Source organism: Argiope bruennichi, chromosome 4 (assembly GCF_947563725.1).
Source record: "Argiope bruennichi chromosome 4, qqArgBrue1.1, whole genome shotgun sequence".
Taxonomy (NCBI): Eukaryota; Metazoa; Arthropoda; class Arachnida; order Araneae; family Araneidae; genus Argiope; species Argiope bruennichi.
The window spans coordinates 126,177,024-126,195,460 of NC_079154.1; the positions used below are offsets into that span (position 1 = coordinate 126,177,024).

Consider the following 18,437-nt stretch of genomic DNA (forward strand, 5'->3'; position numbering starts at 1 on the left):
CGAAATGAACGTGACACGGCGAACAGCACCTGTAGGCGCTCAGCCAGAGTTGACCTCTCCGAACGAATAACGCATTTTGGCTCCGTTCATTTGTGACATATCCTACCCGGAAATAGGTTTTATTTCGTTCTAGTGTGTTGCGGTGTAGATACGCCTATTCTGGATTTCTTCTCGTGGGGTAGTTATCATTTGTTTTAGTGTTTTTCGTAAATTAAAATAAACAACAACAACAAAAAAAATCAATGATAAATTATCACCTTAAATTTGTGAGGACACCACATTTTGTTATCAGTAATTGCCCAATAATGTCCATTAAGTCGTTTGTTTTCGACGCCCTACCAGCACACGCTTCTTGTGCAAAGTTTTTTTTTTTCCCTGCATAATGAAATATAATTATCTACTAATTTCGTCCGATCATGGGCAAACAGATGACGAATATGAGATGCGATGGTATGGAATTGTCATTAGATTCTGACCTGTTTGAAGAAATTGGATACAAAGGTAAAATTCAAAATACATACAACAAGAGATGCATACTGCCAAGTAGCTCGGAATCTGATTCTGAAAACGTTGAGGAATTACCTGACATCGATCCGTGGCAATTTATTTGGAAAGTCAATTCGAACTTCTCAAACGAAGAACGACAAGCGAGCAATGAAGTAAATCATTTACTATCACGCTCATCAGATTCAGAAGACCAACTTGCAGCAAGAATCGTGGCAACTATTCTTACCAGAAAATCGAATGGAGAAGATGTGCTTATTCCACAATTCCCTTTATTCCCACCGACATGCATTTTGATGTAAAACGACTGCAATTCCCCATTCTTCGACTTGCATTCTCGATGACCATCAACAAAGTGCAATATCAACCACTTCAATTGCGGAATGAGCCTAGAGAATTCATGTTTTTCACATGGCCAGTAGTATATTGGATACACATTAGTCTGACAATCGAGAAATTTGTTTTTGCTGAAGATGGAAAAGCAAAAAATATTGTCTACTCTTAAGCACTTGAATAATAATAAATATTATCTGTACTTCTCCTTTTTATAATTTCAATGAATATATTCATTCTTTCTGTCATTTCTAATTAAATAAGATAACTATTTTAAACGATATTTCAAAAATCATTCCTCCTGTGGCCGCAATGCGCCGGATATCAACTAGTCTTACATACAATAGTAATTTTGTACATACAGTGAGAACAAAAGAAAGAAAACACCTATGGTTGATATAGAGAACGTTTTACTTCAAATATATTATTGATTTATAATATAACAAAAGTAGATACATATAATTATTAACTTATTCATGTAGGATGCAACGCCTTGTAAATGTTTAAATCAAAATACAAATGAAATAATTCAACTAAAATAGAAAAGCATCAAATTTCATTAGTAAAAAAAATTAATAAACAGAGAACAAAGAAAGCTGCAATATTAATATTTTATCTGCTTTTGTCACCTTTAGTTTTTATCACTGCCTTTAATCGTCTAGGCATAGATACGACCAATTATTTCGAGGCATAGATGAGACCAATTTTCAAAGGGCTTTATATCTGGTGACTGTAGAGGAAAGCCCAAAGTCTTTGCAATAAGATAGAGTAATCATTCTTTCATAATCTTTGATGCGTGTCTGGGATCATTATGATGTTGAAAGATCCAGTTTCGTGACAATCCCAAATTCGCAATACTAGGGTCAACATTGTCTCTTAAAATATTTAGGTATTCCATTTTGTTCATTGTTGATTCGACAAATACTAAATTATCGACTACTGCTGTCGCCATTCATCCCTAGATCATAACAGAGCCGTGTTTAATTGTCTTAGCTGAATACTTACTAATGGATTCTTCTTTCTTTGGTCTCCATATTTTTGCAAGCTTCTATGCGCCAAACAATTCACTTTTTTTTTTCTCATCACTAAATAAAATATTCCAAAATTTTAAATTCTCATTAAGGTTCTTTTTGTCAAACAGCGGACACTTTTTTTTCTGGTTCGATTTCGCGATGAATGATTTCTTACTTGGAGTTCTGTCATGTAACACATGTTTATGAAGAGTCTTCATTATTGTTCTTGGAATTATTGTCTTCGCTGATTATTGCGAGATGCTTTGGGATTTTTAACAACACTTGCATCTGGATCAGCTTTGACCTCTCGTACTACTGCTCTCACTTCTGTATCAGTATGTCATCTTAGTTCTCCTGTTCGCTTTGTTTTCCCATCCCAAGGTCTTTCAGATTTTTCTGAAAATTTACATAATTTCAGGCAGAACATAAGATTTTAACTTATATCAAGATCCTCTAAGAAAAAAAAAAAAAAATAGCGATGTCTATAAAATTAAAACATTTGAAGGAGAAAGAGTTATGAGTGTTTAATTTTTTTCATGTATGAAATTGTATGATGTTAGATTCAAGTTGAGTTTTTTTTATGTCTTATTTTAATTGTATGTTTACAAGATGATCAATTCTGCTTAAATAAGTTAATAAATGTATATATCTACTTTATTTTATAAGTCAATAATGTTATTGTAATAACACATTTTCTAACTCGTTCATGGATATTTACTTTCTTCTGACTCTCTCGATATATTTACAAAGCATTTTCTCCAATCTACTTAAGAAACAACATCATTGTATCTTTTCCGCATTCTATATTGTTCGTGTCCGAATTATAGTAAATTTTAGTTGTGCTCGTGAGCTTATTCGCCTCGGATTCGAAATGGATCTGAATTCCTGCTCATTGGTGCAATTCTTATAAAAATTATTGTAGGTAGGCAATTAATCGATTTTTGGAGAACTTCGAATATATTTTTAAAATTTATTTATTTCTAAAAAGTTTCTTTTGTGATACTTTCTTAGTTTCTACATTCATTTTATATAGCTTCTATTATAATAGCATACGTTTGTTCATTTAAGATGACACGTCATTCTGGCGCAATCTGTATTTCTATCTGTACTTGAATGAAATATAACTATATTTTCCAAAATTAGATCTCAGTGCAAGTAAATCTCAAGTCACATAAAAAATATAGATTAAATTACTGACAATCTTTTGATGGTCAGTAAAAGAACTGAGAATATTTTTTTACAATTATCTGTGTAAATTTTTAACAATGAAAGAAACGCTCAGTATAAGAATAAAAAAGAATCTAAATAATACTTGATTTCCTTTAATTATATGTAAAAATTAATTATGAGTTGTTTTGAAATTAGCGCAAATTAGAAAATTGCACTTGACCCTACTCCGTCGGCAGTCCTCTGATGCATCCATACAATATTCGTAACTATGTATTGAAATGATGCTTTATAAAAGAATAGCATATTCAATCTAAAAAAATTAGCCAAATCATACTTTGGTTATCAACAATGAAGGAAAAACTCGAGGTAAAATATTTGTAGTAACAAAGAAAATTATATGAATTTCATCACAAATAGGAAAAATATTCTTAAAAACTATACAAATTTATTAACTTTATAAAAATTGTGCGGTAGCCAATTTGACATCATTAACCCATTCGAGATGGATTACACACCATGTGCGCAAAAAATTTCCGTGGCAAAAAAATTAAAAAAATGGGTAGTTTACCGTGTGTGCAGTAATATTAATCTGCAATTATTAATGGAATTTCGGCTTGTGGGAATTATCTCTATAAAAAAATGTGCCGTTTCGAATGGAATAAAAAAAAATTTCTCGCATATTTAGAAATTATCAAGAAGCGTCGAAAATTTTATTTAATTCTTAATTATTTAAGATTAATTAATATTTTTTAAAAATATAGTGAAAATGCAAAATCCTGCCCTCCAAAATATGCTTATAACAGGTATGCCCTTTAGATCTCAAACTCTTATTATCTTTAATAAAGGTGATTATCACATGTTATTAGGATTATTTTAAACATTCGATGAAAAAAGTTTGACAAGTTCAGTAACGGATAAAGATACTTTACTTTGCATGAATTTGCAATAGCAAAACACAGACGAAGTTTTCACAAAATAGCAACATACAAACAAAAAATCGATTACAAATCATTGTATTGGGTTGGCAACTAAGTAATTGCGGATTTCACTCATAGATGACTTCAGTTGAGTTTTTAGGTTTGCAGACGTAGTACAAATGTAAAACACATTTTGTTATTTGATAGTTGGCAATTCAGCTGTCAATCGGTAAAAAAAGTTTTTTGATTGGTTACGTAGTTCTCGTTTGGCGTTCGTTGAAAAATGGAAAATCAAAAGGAATATTTTCGTCATATTTTACTTTTTTATTTCCGAAAAGGGAAAAACGCATCGCAAGCTCATAAAAAGTTATGTGCTGTTTATGGTGACGAAGCCTTAAAAGAAAGGCAGTGTCAAAATTTGTTTGCCAAATTTCGTTCAGGTGATTTTTTACTCAAAGATGAAAAACGCTCTGGTCGTCCAGTTGAAGTTGATGACGACCTAATCAAAGCAATAATCGATTCGGATCGTCACAGTACAACACGTGAGATAGCAGAGAAACTTCATGTATCACATACATGCATTGAAAATCACTTAAAACAACTTGGCTATGTTCAAAAACTCGATACATGGGTTCCTCACGAACTGAAAGAAACGCATTTAACGCAACGCATTAACAGCTCTGATTTGCTAAAGAAACGTAATGAAAATCATCCATTTTTAAAACGACTGATAACTGGCGATGAAAAATGGGTTGTTTACAACAATATCAAGCGGAAAGGATCGTGGAGCAGGCCAGGTGAACCAACTCAAACAACATCAAAAGCTGATATTCATCAAAAGAAGGTTTTGTTATCAGTTTGGTGGGATTACAAAGGAATTGTCTACTTTGAACTCTTACCACCCAACCGAACGATCCATTCTGATGTCTACATTGAACAACTAACGAAATTAAACAATGCAGTTGAAGAAAAGCGGCCCGAATTGACAAATCGAAAAGGTGTTGTATTCCATCATGACAATGCAAGGCCACACACATCTTCGGTCACTCGTCAAAAATTATTGGAGCTTGGTTGGGATGTTTTGCCACATCCACCATATTCTGTACAAAATGTGAAGGTACGTTGTGATCAGCAATTATTAATTAATATATTTTAAAATTATAGAAAACACTTTTGCAAACCAGCTGTTATTCATATGTTCAAATTATTGTCAAAATCTAAAAACTAATTCCCCAGCCTCAACCAAGAATCAATTTCGACATTTGGTATTAAAATTGATGTGACATAAATATGTCATTAATAGTCACCTGCTCTCCAGCACCATTCATTTTTGAGAAAAATCTTTAAAAAAAAAAAAAAAAAAAGATTTTCTTATACATTCTTTATGAAACAGCAAAATAGCAGAGTTCCCCAGCTCTAAGGTCTATGCTGATTTCCTCTTTTTTTATTTCATATCAAAGCTCATGGCATCTAGACACGTCGTCAATGGTCGTCTGTCTCCTCCGTCTTCTTTTTCGGGTGATATAGTAGAATCGAATTTAATCCGAGTCTCCAATCTGAACAATAAGAGCGATTTCGACAATTTTCCAGCCAATTCCTTTCGCTACTTTGCAAGTATAGCTATCCGTTTAGAGTGTATCATTATTATGCAGTTCTAATAGTTTTCAATAAAATAATGGTATTTTCTTTTGTGTCGATAAGATGTATAAGATTAGATTAAATAATGCTATTAATTTAATCTTGTCAATTAACTTTGATGAACTGCATATTACCACAAGAAAGCAAAATATTTTTCATTACATGTACGCAATAATGATGGAACATTTGATTGGTTAACTACATCTGGCGAAATCGATGGAATTATTGGTTAAATTCCATTTTGTGATTTCACTTGAAATAAAAGGGAGGAGAGGTAGATCACAACTGATGACATATCTAGGAATTATAAGCATTTATATGAAACAAAAATTTTCGAAATCATTTCATTTTTTTAATTTAATTTAATTTTATTTATTTGTGTGGCTTGGGAACTAACGAGGTTTCTCCAAGTACAGAATATGCAGTGAAGTAGGGTCTTTTCAGTTTATTTCGAGAAGAAGCAAAGGTGTGGGGTTATTTTTGATATAATTAGAGATCACGAGCTTTCATATGAATTAGCTTCCTTTTATTTCCTTACCTTCTTTGTTGTTTATAAATTAGAGAAATTATTAATTTGAATAATGTTTCTTTATCGAGACTTCCCATTCTATTTTTCTTACAATCTTCACAACCTAAATTGAATTTTCTTCAAATTTTACATTTTTTACAGTTGTCTTTTTTGAACAACGGTGTGGAATCACATGTACATTAAAAAATTCTACTTGAACAAATAAGTTCTTTAAAACATAATTTCTTATCTTGTGATTTATGCTATTGATTCGTAAACCCTTAAAATCTGGTTTCAAGCATTCTACAATAGCAACAAACTATTTTTATGTAGATACATTTGTTAAAGTGATTCCGACTTTTCTTTCTCTTATACAGTCGCTGCAAGCCAAACTCGGACACCACAGGAAAAAAACTTGCTCTGCCAAAATATTTTAGCTAAAATGAATTAGAAAAAAAAAAAAAAAAAACTCAAAGATTTTTTTGACAGTGAATGTATTGTACAACCGAAAACAAAGTCAAATAGAGCCAATTCATAAATTATAATTAAAAATTTAGTCATAAAATTATAATTTGTGAAAAAGAGTCCGTAAGCCAAATTCGGACATCTCACAATTAAACACAAAATAATTGGTAAAAATTACTTCCACTTTTACGATTAATGTTATAATTCTTCAGGGGAAGTTTCCAATTGTGTTATTTTCATTTATTGTGGAATTAAATAATAATTTAATTAAAATATCAGGGCAAAGTGGCCAAACGAGCGTTGAGTTAAGAAAATTGGTTATTAAGCATGCTGAAAATGGAAAGTAAGTGCCAGAAATATCAGAGAATGCCCACAGAAGTCATTCAACGTTTAATGACATCATAAAATGCTTTAAAACCAATAATCGGGTAGAAAATATGCCTAAGCCAACCCACAATAAGATTTTCAAAAAAGCAGATGATCGATATTTAATCTGAAAAGTAAAAGCAAATCCATTACTTAGTGCACCATACCCATCTATTATTTTTAAAAAGGAATTAAGAAAAAAATTTAGCCCATGAACGATATAAAAATGTGCACCATAAGGCAGATCTCAATGGGGGGAAAATCAGATAAAAGCTTTTCATAAGAAAGCGAAATCAGACTAAGTGTTAAATTCGCAAAATAAGGACTTAAATTCGCAAGGAACATGAAAAGAAGGATTTTTCTTATTGGAAAAATGTCTTATTTACTGATGAGAGCAAATTCGTCATTTTTGGACCCGATGGCAAGCCTTGCGTCTGGAGAAAATCGAAGGAGAAATTTCGCACAAAAAAAATTTGTAAGCAACTGTGAAGCATGGTGGTGGATCAGTATTGGTCAGGGGCTCGAATTCAACTACTGGATGAGGAACCCTGTATTTTATTGAAGGGAGAATGGATCATAATGTATACCTCGACATTTTAAAGAAAATTTTTCGATAATGTGTGCTGAAACTTTCTCTTGCCAACAACTGCCGATTTTATCAGGATAATGATTTGAAACATAATGCTTATCGAGTGCGTTCCTGGCTTCTATATAATTGTTCTCTCGTCATGGACACTCCACCCCAAAGCCCCAATATAAATTCCATCGAAAATTTATTGAAATACCTGAAGAAAAAAATCTGGAAACACACCATTTCCCGTAAAGATGAATTGAAAAAAGTATTTTTGCAGGAATAAAAAAATATTGAAATTAATTTTTGTGAAAAAATTAATTTATGCCTAAGTGTTTTAAAATGGTTATAAAAACAAGGACTTGCATATAAAAAAATTATTCATTTGAAATATTTACTAGTTTTTAAAATTTTCTTATCCGTCCGAGTTTGGCTTGTGCATTATTTTTTCTTTTATTTTGCTTTTTGCCATAATTTCTGGTTAAAATGAATTAATTTATAATTCCTGTTATTTACTTTTATAATTGCAATAAATATGCTATTGAAAATTCATTTAATTAAATTTCTTATCATTTTTAGTTTACAAATTTTGATTGTATAAGCATCTTTTCTTTGATGTCCGAGTTTGGCTTGGAGCGACTGTACATAGTATAGAGAGAGTATAGTAATTGTAAAAAAATTCGAACTCGAGATTTTGGCGAATCTCTTCGTTTTAGACCTCTCTAAGCTCAAAAAACACAATTTTGAAAGTTAGTAATGGTGACACAATCTACAATCTTTACACCACATTTGCAGATTTCTATCAAATTTTGGGCAAAATCCGTTCAAAGGAAGTCTGTCCAACTGTTCGAATATAAATTAACACGATAAATAAAAAACAAAGTGAGCTTGAAGGATAAAATTCGGAACATAGATTTAGCAACTGTAATGTAAACACCTATCAAATTTTGACTTAAATTTAACAATGAATTGACCATCTGTCGATTTGTACTTTCAGAAACATGTAAGCACGATAATTGAAAAACGCAATGACTTAAATATATCAAATTTGGTATAGGATTTTGTGAATACAACTGCAGTTTTGTGTCAAATATTTGTTTCAATTGGTTGAGAAATATGTGCCTATAATTCCAATCCCTTTTTCGGATACTATTAACAGCAGGCCAGGAGTTAATCGCCAAAAAACTCGTTAAGATAACACAATAGATTCAGTAAAAATCCTAAATTCGCGCCAAAAGTTATTATTTCATAAATGTTGTATGCCAATGCCTTGCAAGGTGTTCTCCAGCTTGACAAGTTTATTAGAGAGTGGCGAGAAGGATTTGGAGAGACCACTTCAGCTGGTTAAATAAAACATATCTGTATCTGATAATCATCCATCACATTTGTCTCTCTGCTTCGATAGCGATTTTGAACTAGGGTTTCGGCGCTTCTAATTATTGTACAAATTAAAATGGAGTGTTTATAGAAAGATAATAACGTTGAAAATTTAAAAATCTTAAATCATCATTCATCATATTACTAACATTTTTTGAATATTTGAGATGATGCTGATTATTAAAAGGCAAAAAATTAGTTCTCAAATCATGCGTCATTCTGTTGATGTGACAGATTCGAAGCCAAAGTAGCTGAGATGAACATTGTTAATATTCTTGAAGATATTGTCATATCTTAAATGAAAAGAACTGATTTAGTCATCCCTACTTTCTACAAAAATGGAAATAGATCATGGACCATTCTATTTACTTGCGCGGTATTTCAAGTAATACAATTGCACCGTGTATCTTTTACATCATCTGAAAAATATTTTTTGTACTAAAATAATTCATAGTTTGTAAATATAGGTCATCAGTTATATATTTAGATAACAGTAAATGCTTCTTTGGAGAGACCCCTTTTACAGGAATTTGACTGGAATAAAACATTTATTCACCAGAATTTAAAAAAGAGTAAATATATATATATAAAAATAAACCTATGATGTTAGGGTGAGGTATTATACTATATTTTATAGCATTTTATGTGAAAAGAAGTAATTGATATAACAGTGAAGTCTAATACACACACACACACACACACACAAAATAAGAGTGAAACAAATAAGAGATAATATCAATATAGATACTCAAAACTTTAGCAGCTCTCGCACTTTGTTGTGACAAAATTCGTAACTAAATATAACAAAATTCGTAACTATTCACATGATAGAGGATCTCAAACATCTGACGCAATTGTTTCATTTCTTGTGTATTGTTTTTTACGCTGACGATTTAATTTTCAGCATTGGAAAACTACTCAGCTGTTTTTATTTTCATGGCTTGAGAACAATATAAAAAATTTTATGTTTTTATTTCAATTGCTTTAGGTGTTTAATTAAATTCCAAATCTCAGTTTTTGAAGTAACTATAGTTATCACTCTGTTTTTTAGCATTTTTATTGATACGTAACCTTGTTTTGTTTAAAAGTAACTGAAGCACTGCTTCAAATACTTGGTTGAAACCTCACTGCTGTCTGAGATGGTGCACTACTCTGCAAATTTCTATTCTATCACATTGCGAAGATGTTTGATTCTTCATTAACTGGACGGTAGATTTAACTTTGAAAAGGCTCACATAAAATCTAAATCTTCTATATGGAAGATTTACAGTTTACGTTTTGTGTCAAGAATTTTCAAATATCTGACATTCCCATTAAGTCACCGTAGCCTTCTAAAGAATTTAATGCAGCTGAATTTCGGTCCCTTTTAAAAGAAGTACGAAGCTTATTTTGGAAAGGAATTTGTAAAACACCTGCCTCGACTTCCACAGGAGAAGGAAATCTGATCTTCGCCAGTCCTCTATACATGGAGGATATTTAAGGAAATCAAGTTTGATACCTGGAAACTAAATGTCTCAAATCCTATTCCCGGTAGGAAAAGTACCCAGACCGATGACAAAATGTACCGTGTGGTGAAAGCTTATAAGCCAGTTAACAGCTCTGCCACCCGAGCAATTGCTTTTGTATTGTGGTCATGTTACTGGGCTGCGAACCACAAGGTCCCAGATTCTATCCTCGCTCATTCGAATTCGCCACACCGTGTCAAGCATACTGGAGGAGGCATGGCTATGCTTGAGGGCTAGTTTAATAAGTAAAAGTGACGAAGTTGTCCTCTTTTCAACGCATGCGCAAGAATTGAGGGTTTGTATATATCTATATAAAAAATAAAAAATGGTCACTCCTTCAGTAAACAAGACTGTTATTTTAACAACAAAAAAAAAAAAAAAAAAAAAAAAAATTCTCTAAGAGCTAGATGAAGTCAACACTAGTTAAGCCAAATGGATTATTGATCTAGAAATAAGATGAAGAAAGTGAATGCGGTTTTTAAGTTCACTGTTAATTAATAAGTTTATAAGTAACAAGAAAATGTAACAATTTTAATAAAAAATTATTACATTTTCGATTCTTATAAGAGGATTATTTCGGATGCAAATGAAAACCTCTTTAACTGAATTTCCATTTCCAATTACTCAAAAAATTTTACAGTACATTTCAGCTTGCATTAAATAAAGCTTCCCACATTTAAAAAGCTTCTTAAACATTCATGAATTGATTACTTCAGTGGAATCTAAAATACTTAAAAGAAACTTTCCTAAAAGTTAAAAGCTTAAAAGAAAGCCAGAAAATATCTAGACAATCACTTAAACCCAACCATTGGGAATGTTATTCCTTTATTAGAAGACCAAATAAATAAATTGGGATTTTTAATAATGCAAGCAACAACAGAATATTTAACAATTTTTTCAAACCTTCAAGCACATAAAAAAGCACACCAATATCTAGAATTCACATCAAAATCTTTTAATTTATATTACAGATTTAAATTCCATATACTTACTAGGAAGTTGGGTTCTCTATTCTCACATCAATGTAACACTGATAATTCGCATTTGATTGTTACTGAAACTGAAATAAACAAGGAATTTTCCTATAAGTTAAGAGCTTAAGTGAAAGCCAGAAAATGTCAAGACAATCACCTAAACCCAACCATTAGGAATTTTATTAATTTAAAGTTTAAAACATTAATGATGTACAGTCCAATTCCCATTTTTTTAATTACTTAAAGAAATGTAGTGAGCATACAATGCTGAAAATGTGTATTCAAAACAAAACTAGCATTTAAAAAATTTAAACCTGCAGTGATTTGTACAAATATTAATGCTCTAAAAGCAACTATATCGAAATTTCCAGTCAATGATAAATTGTTTAATTTCTGATACACATAGTAACTAATATAGACACACCAATTAAAATCCTCTATTTCTTTTACATGAGGATGGAAAACAATCTGCCAGTGGCTATTTGAATCGAGCAAATAATTTAACCCTTTAAAGGGCCATTTTTTTCTAGTCATATTAAAATATTTTTAGGCATGAAATTAGAATAAGAAAAGGGATTCATTTAATTTATTAGATAAGTTTAATTTGAATAATTAATTAGTTTGGTTAATTAATAATTAAATACAAATCAAGACACATCATTTTGTGCGAGATAAAGAATTGAAGCATCTAAGTTTCTGTCTTTCTTAAAAAAATTGTCAGAACTTATGATAAAATACATAATTTCATACAAAGATTGATAAATTTGGTGGGAAACATACTTCCCATGGCCCTAGAAAGGGTTAATACAACAGTTTATTAATGTTGTGGTATCCTTATCTGGATTATAACAAAATGGGTCAAAATATTTTATTTTTCAAATCAGCTATAATTAAAGTCCAATGGGAATTTAAATTTACAGAAATTATAAGAAAACCAAAATTTGCTATTTCTCGAATCCAAGGAAATTGAATGTTTTTTTTTTTGTTTTTTGTTTTTTTTGGATTAAAAATCAAAAGAGAGTGTAAAGATTCTATAGCTTTAGAATTTGTGAATCTTCCAGTCAATACAAAATTAAATGCATCAATAACTGCATTGTATAGTCAACCTTTTTTGAAATTTGGTGATATTGATTTAAGATATTTTTTTTCTTTGACAGTAACATACGGATATAAAGATTTTAACATATAAAATGAAAGATCAATATTATTATTAGTTAATATTGTAGCAGTAGGATTTGTGACATTAAACTTATTAAATCTATGAAACACATCAACACATTCAGAATTTTTAACATTAAAGGATTTTAAATCTTCCTCTTACTCAAAATGATTATTAGGTTCATCAAGAAGTTCATAATTTAATTTTTGCTTCTTATTGCAATTTTCACGGACCGAGCAGTTCCTTTTTTTTTCTAGGTGAAGTTTTAAAAAACTAATCTGTAGATTAATTTTTTGATTAGGGGCAACATATAATTTAGGGCCAACAGAAGTCGGATTATTTTAAAGATTCAAAACCCCACGCATACCAGCTACTAAATTATTCAAGCTAACTCATTATTTAACACGATTTCTTTAATCTGAGGAATTTCTGTTAATTCTAATATTTCCGAACATAACTTTTTGCACTCTGCCTCCTTTGATCTGCACTTCTTGGTAGATAACATGTTGGGATTTAATTTTTCACTTAAATATGAGAATTAATTGTAAAACTATTTTCTTCATCAAATTTATGAAAATCGACAGTTGTATACATATTAGGTTTGGAAGACATTAAATTTATGTATGTGCTTGCACAAGTTGCTGCAGTCTTCGCAAGAGCAATGATACAAATGACTGCACAATGCCACACAATTAATATTTGAACATTTAAAGCTGCAACGATCCAATAAAACACAAGCATCTGCAATTTTTCTTACTACAAATATCTTTCCTTTTACAGATTAAGATTTAACCTCCCAATGATTGTCATATTCAATTGCATCTATATTCTGAATCTTTACAGCCCTATCATTTTTCTCTTTAACAGTTTTAATGAACTTGGAATGAGTAGTATACTTGTGCTCAAGATATATTGTTTTTTACTTACTGTGAAAAGATTTGCAATAATTGTTAGTATTGGTATTACCATGTGGAAATTGCATGTGCAGTCGAAAAACATTGAAAGTTTATTTTGAAAATTTATTTCAGACACTTCCTTTATTATTTTTAATAACTCGAGTAACCTTTTTTTGACGGTGAAACTTATCACATACTTTTGAATTTAACTGCCTTTTCCAAGCACGAAAAACGTGCCATTGGAATAGTAGATGTTTTATATTTGGACCAAATACAGAATTAAATGCTTTAAAGGAATAACCATCATCATCGGTCATTACAGTATTTACATTCAGATCAGGAATCTGACAATGTAAACTTGAAAATAAAGCCATTAAGGTATGGTAATCTAAATAATTAGTGATAAAATGTGCAACTGAATAACCTTGACCATACTCATCCTGAAGTTATCAGTTAAATGTTGGTTATCTAAAGTTGTCTCTACTGGCACTAAACATAATTTGGGCTTTTTTACCATTTCTGCTTGAGAACTAACACTAGCCTCCAATACATTATTACAATTGCTTTTTGGCAGAGTAGAAACATCACAAACCTTTGGTTACAGCGTTTTAAATGATTTGCAAAAGAGGATCTTGAGGAATAAGATTTTAAGTATATCTCACATTCTTTAGGATAAGTACTCTTAATGCGATTAACTAAGAACTGTTTTTCAACAAATATAAAATAATTTGAAAAATTATAAGAATTTCTTTGTCATTCTCAATTCCTAATATTTATCTGGAGATCAATGTAAAAATTAATTATAATTTTATCACCAGTGTTATCATTTGACACCATAGATGCCTGCTTTTGAATGGCAAATATTGTCAAAGGCAATCAATTATGTGAAATGCACTGCAAATAACTATGAAATTCCAAATTTTTAAAACTTACTTGAAGCAATCTTGAAAAATAGTAAATATATGATAATCAAAAAAAGAAAAAAAAGGGGGGGAGGTGCGGAAGTCTGAAGCAAATTAAATCATAAAAGGAAAAGACTTTACTTATTTACAATAGATCAACATTTATAACAATTAATAAAAAAACAGCATATAAACTTTTTCATAGTTATTGTTAACTAATACATTAATAACCCAATAAAATAATAAATTAACAAAATCTGTAAATATTATATATTCATTACAGAATATTATTATATAAATGAATAATTAACATTTGATAATATTAAATTTAACTGTGTTAAGTATGACACTCGTGAATACGAGACAACATTCAGTCACTATACTATACTGATACTATAATCATTTCCATATTTTAGCCTATGTGCAACCCTTGTTTCAGAAATCAATTCAAAATCATAAACAATTGAATAAATTTACTGAATTTCATTTTTAAACATCTAAAATAATTTTCATAAAAGGTCAATGTGTGAGTTCAATGAAAGAAAGGAAAAGTACAGAGGAATGGAAAAACAAATATGTAACAAAATTTTTCCTATCTGATGATGGATCAACAAAAGGGAAAAAAGAGCTAAGAACAAAATACAAATCTTATAGTCAAAGAAAAAAAATTTTTTTGAACTCATAATACTATTATTGATACTCATGTCTAACTGAATTTTACAGACAAAGTCCATCATCAATCAGAGAAACATTAATTCCTTAAATGAATAAACAAATCAACATCTAAAAGAAATGTTACTGATAATATGAAAATCATTGTACAATTCACTACATTATTTAATTTCAATGATTTTTATATAATTATTTAATTTTCCAGATACAGAAATGTAGGAAAAACATGTTACAAAATGCTCACATAATGATTTTAACACTGTATCATAATTATCTGCCTACTGTCTCTCTTTAAATTAATCTTATTATTTATCTCTTTATTTTTATTTTTTTAATAATTAATTGCATTTTCTATTAGATTATTTTCTTATTTGATTTCTGAATCAGTTATCTTTCTTCATTAGCAATATTGAAACTCTTTATAATGGATATTCAAAATACTAATATAAGAGTTGACATATCTTTCACTAAAATGTAATAAGTAAGGATAACTTCCTACACTCTTACTCGATACTATTAATGCATTAATCATCAAAATGACCATAAGATAAGTTTAAATATCAGTAATTGAAAATGATTTATACTAATAACAACATTCAGAAAATATTTTAATATATGGATTAAAATATTTACTTAAACTCATGCAATCTTATTAATCAGATAAGAGTCAATATCTTTTCAATCGAATAAAAATTCAGTTCCCACTAATAATGAAAGAATTAATGATACATTTTATAGCATTTTTTGTGAAAAGAAGTAATTGTTATTACAGCAAAGAGTAAAGTCTAATACACACAAACAAACAAATATGAAACAAATAAGAGATAATATCGATATAGAGACTCAAAACTTTAGCAGCGCTCACACTTTCCTGTGACGAAATTCGGAACTAAATGTAACAAAATTTGTAATTATTCACATGATAGAGGAACTCAAACATCTGACGCAATTGTTTCATTTCTCGTGTAATGTTTTTTACGTTAAAGATTTAATTTTCAGCATTGGAAAACTACTCAGCATTTTATTTAACAATGCTAATTAGCATTTGAATTTTTTTATTGTCATGGCTTGAGAACAAAATAAAAAAAAAATATGTTTTTATTTCAATTGCTTTAGGTGTTTAATTAAATTCCAAATCTCAGTTTTTGAAATAGCTATAGTTATCACTTTGTCTTTTTAGCATTTCTATTGATACGTAACCTTGTTTTGTTTAAATATAACTGAAGCACTGCTTGAAATACTTGGTTGAAACCTCACTGCTGTCTAAGATGGTGCACTACTCTGCAAATTTCTTTTCTATCACATTGCGAAGATGTTTGATTCTTCATTAACTGGACGGTAGATTTAACTTTGAAAAGGCCCACATAAAATCTAAATCTTCTATATGGAAGATTTACAGTTTACGTTTTGTGTCAAGAATTTTCAAATATCTGACATTCCCATTAAGTCACCGTAGCCTTCTAAAGAATTTAATGCAGCTGAATTTCGGTACCTTTTAAAAGAAGTAGGAAGCTTATTTTGGAAAGGAATTTGTAAAAAAAATCTGCCTCGACTTCCACAGGAGAAGGAAATCCGATCTTCGCCAGTCCTCTATACATGGAGGATATTTAAGGAAATCTAGTTTGACACCTGGAAACTAAATGTCTCAAATCCTATTCCCGGTAGGAAAAGTACCCAGACCGATGACAAAATGTACCGTGTGGTGAAAGCTTATAAGCCAGTTAACAGCTCCGTCACCCGAGCAATTGCTTTTGTATTGTGGTCATGTTATTGGGCTGCGAACCACAAGGTCCCTGTTTCTATCCTCGCTCATTCCAATTCGTCGCACCGTGTCAAACATCCTAGAGGAGGCATGGATACGCTTGAGGGTTCGTTTAATATGTATTAGTGATAAAGTTGTCCTCTTTTCAGCGCATGCGTAAGATTTGAGGGTTTGTATACATCTATATAAAAAATAGTCACTTCTTCAGTAGACAAGACTATTATTTTAACAAAAAAAAAACTGTAAGAGATAGATAAAGTCAACACTAGTTAAGCCAAATGGATGATTGATATTATGGTGAATTTAATGAGAACTTTTTCTTTTAAAAAAGAATAATTGGAAAGTAAAATAAGTTGAAATTTTACACGCCGGGGAGAAGATTTCAATGATTTAATTCGAGATAGAAATTTTGATACTTAGTCTATTCCAATTTAGTTTATAATCAAGTGATTAATTAAAACAATAAAATAACTCATAGTCCATTATTTTAACTATTTAATGAAAATAAAAATAAATTTCTTGAATGGTAGACTGTATAATTTCCTTAAAAAAATTAATTAATAAAATATGGAAGATAAAAAAAGAATGGCTTAGATCGTCAAAGAAAGAATTGAATGTTGATTTTTAATCCATAATATCTAATATTTTTTGCATCTACTTTGATAAAACTTTATCGGTTAAATTATTTATAAACTAGAAACAAAGTTTTTAAAACTAAAAATTTCAGCAAACTCCATTAATTTAGAACAATATCTTTCGATGATAATAAAATAATATTTTTGATTATACTAATAATTATATGTATTATTTAAATACTTGTTTTGTATTCAAATGACTCTTTGAAAAGAAACATCAAGTATTTTCATTTACTAATTAATGATTGTTGCAATATTTGTTATGAAATAGCGTAGAAAATGAAGGTAAGCATATAAAAGTGTAACCTGCAACATATTTTAAAATTCTCCACATAAATAAATAATTTAAGATATTCTATTTTTCCAAAAAATTTTAAAAACCAAGTTTTTGCTTCAGAAATATAAAAAATATATTTCGAAATTTCCCCAAAATTAGGACATTTACATTTGTGACTTTTTTGAGGAGGGCGGTTTTTATTTACTAAGGAAACATTACAATGTCTTTCAGAAAATCGGGTAAAAAGTAATTTTAAAGTAAAGGTAAAAGTACAGAAAGTTTGCCAACTAATCTTAGTATTGGACTTAAGAATACTAATAAAATATATAGACAGGACCCTGTCTAATAAAAAACATTCTTTTAAATTAAATCTTATTTTACCTCAAATAATGATTAAATAAGCCAGCTGGAATGATTTATTAGCATGCGTGCAGAAGTTTTCACTAAATATTTCCCCTTTCCTATTTCATGCCATACCATTTAGATTAGTACAGCTCATATAAATTTAATCACATTATACAGAAATAAACAAATATTATAAGTAAAGAATCTTTTTAATAAAGCAATAGCATTTTTAATATTTGCTTATTTTTGTAAAATGCTTTTGAAATGATTAATATAATGTGAAGAGGAATAATAATTTTTCGCCAATATTCCTTGTGTACTTCAGGTATCAAAACATATACTGATATAAATCTTTAAATAAAGTATTTTTTAGATTTTTAATTTAAAAAAAAACACCTCAAATAATCATAAAAATACATTTCTTTCTTTTTTTTTATTGGTTCTTTTA

General features: G+C 29.8%; 1 long non-coding RNA gene across 1 annotated transcript; it reads right to left on the reverse strand.

Annotated features, from left to right (window-relative positions):
• Positions 1-1,365: 1,365 nt before the first annotated feature.
• LOC129966543 (uncharacterized) lies at positions 1,366-15,736 on the reverse strand. Its single transcript, XR_008784268.1, has 3 exons — positions 15,604-15,736; positions 11,360-11,427; positions 1,366-2,246 (listed from the first exon to the last, which is right to left on the reverse strand). It is a non-coding gene; the product is annotated as an uncharacterized LOC129966543 (long non-coding RNA).
• Between the last annotated feature and the right edge of the window lie 2,701 nt (positions 15,737-18,437).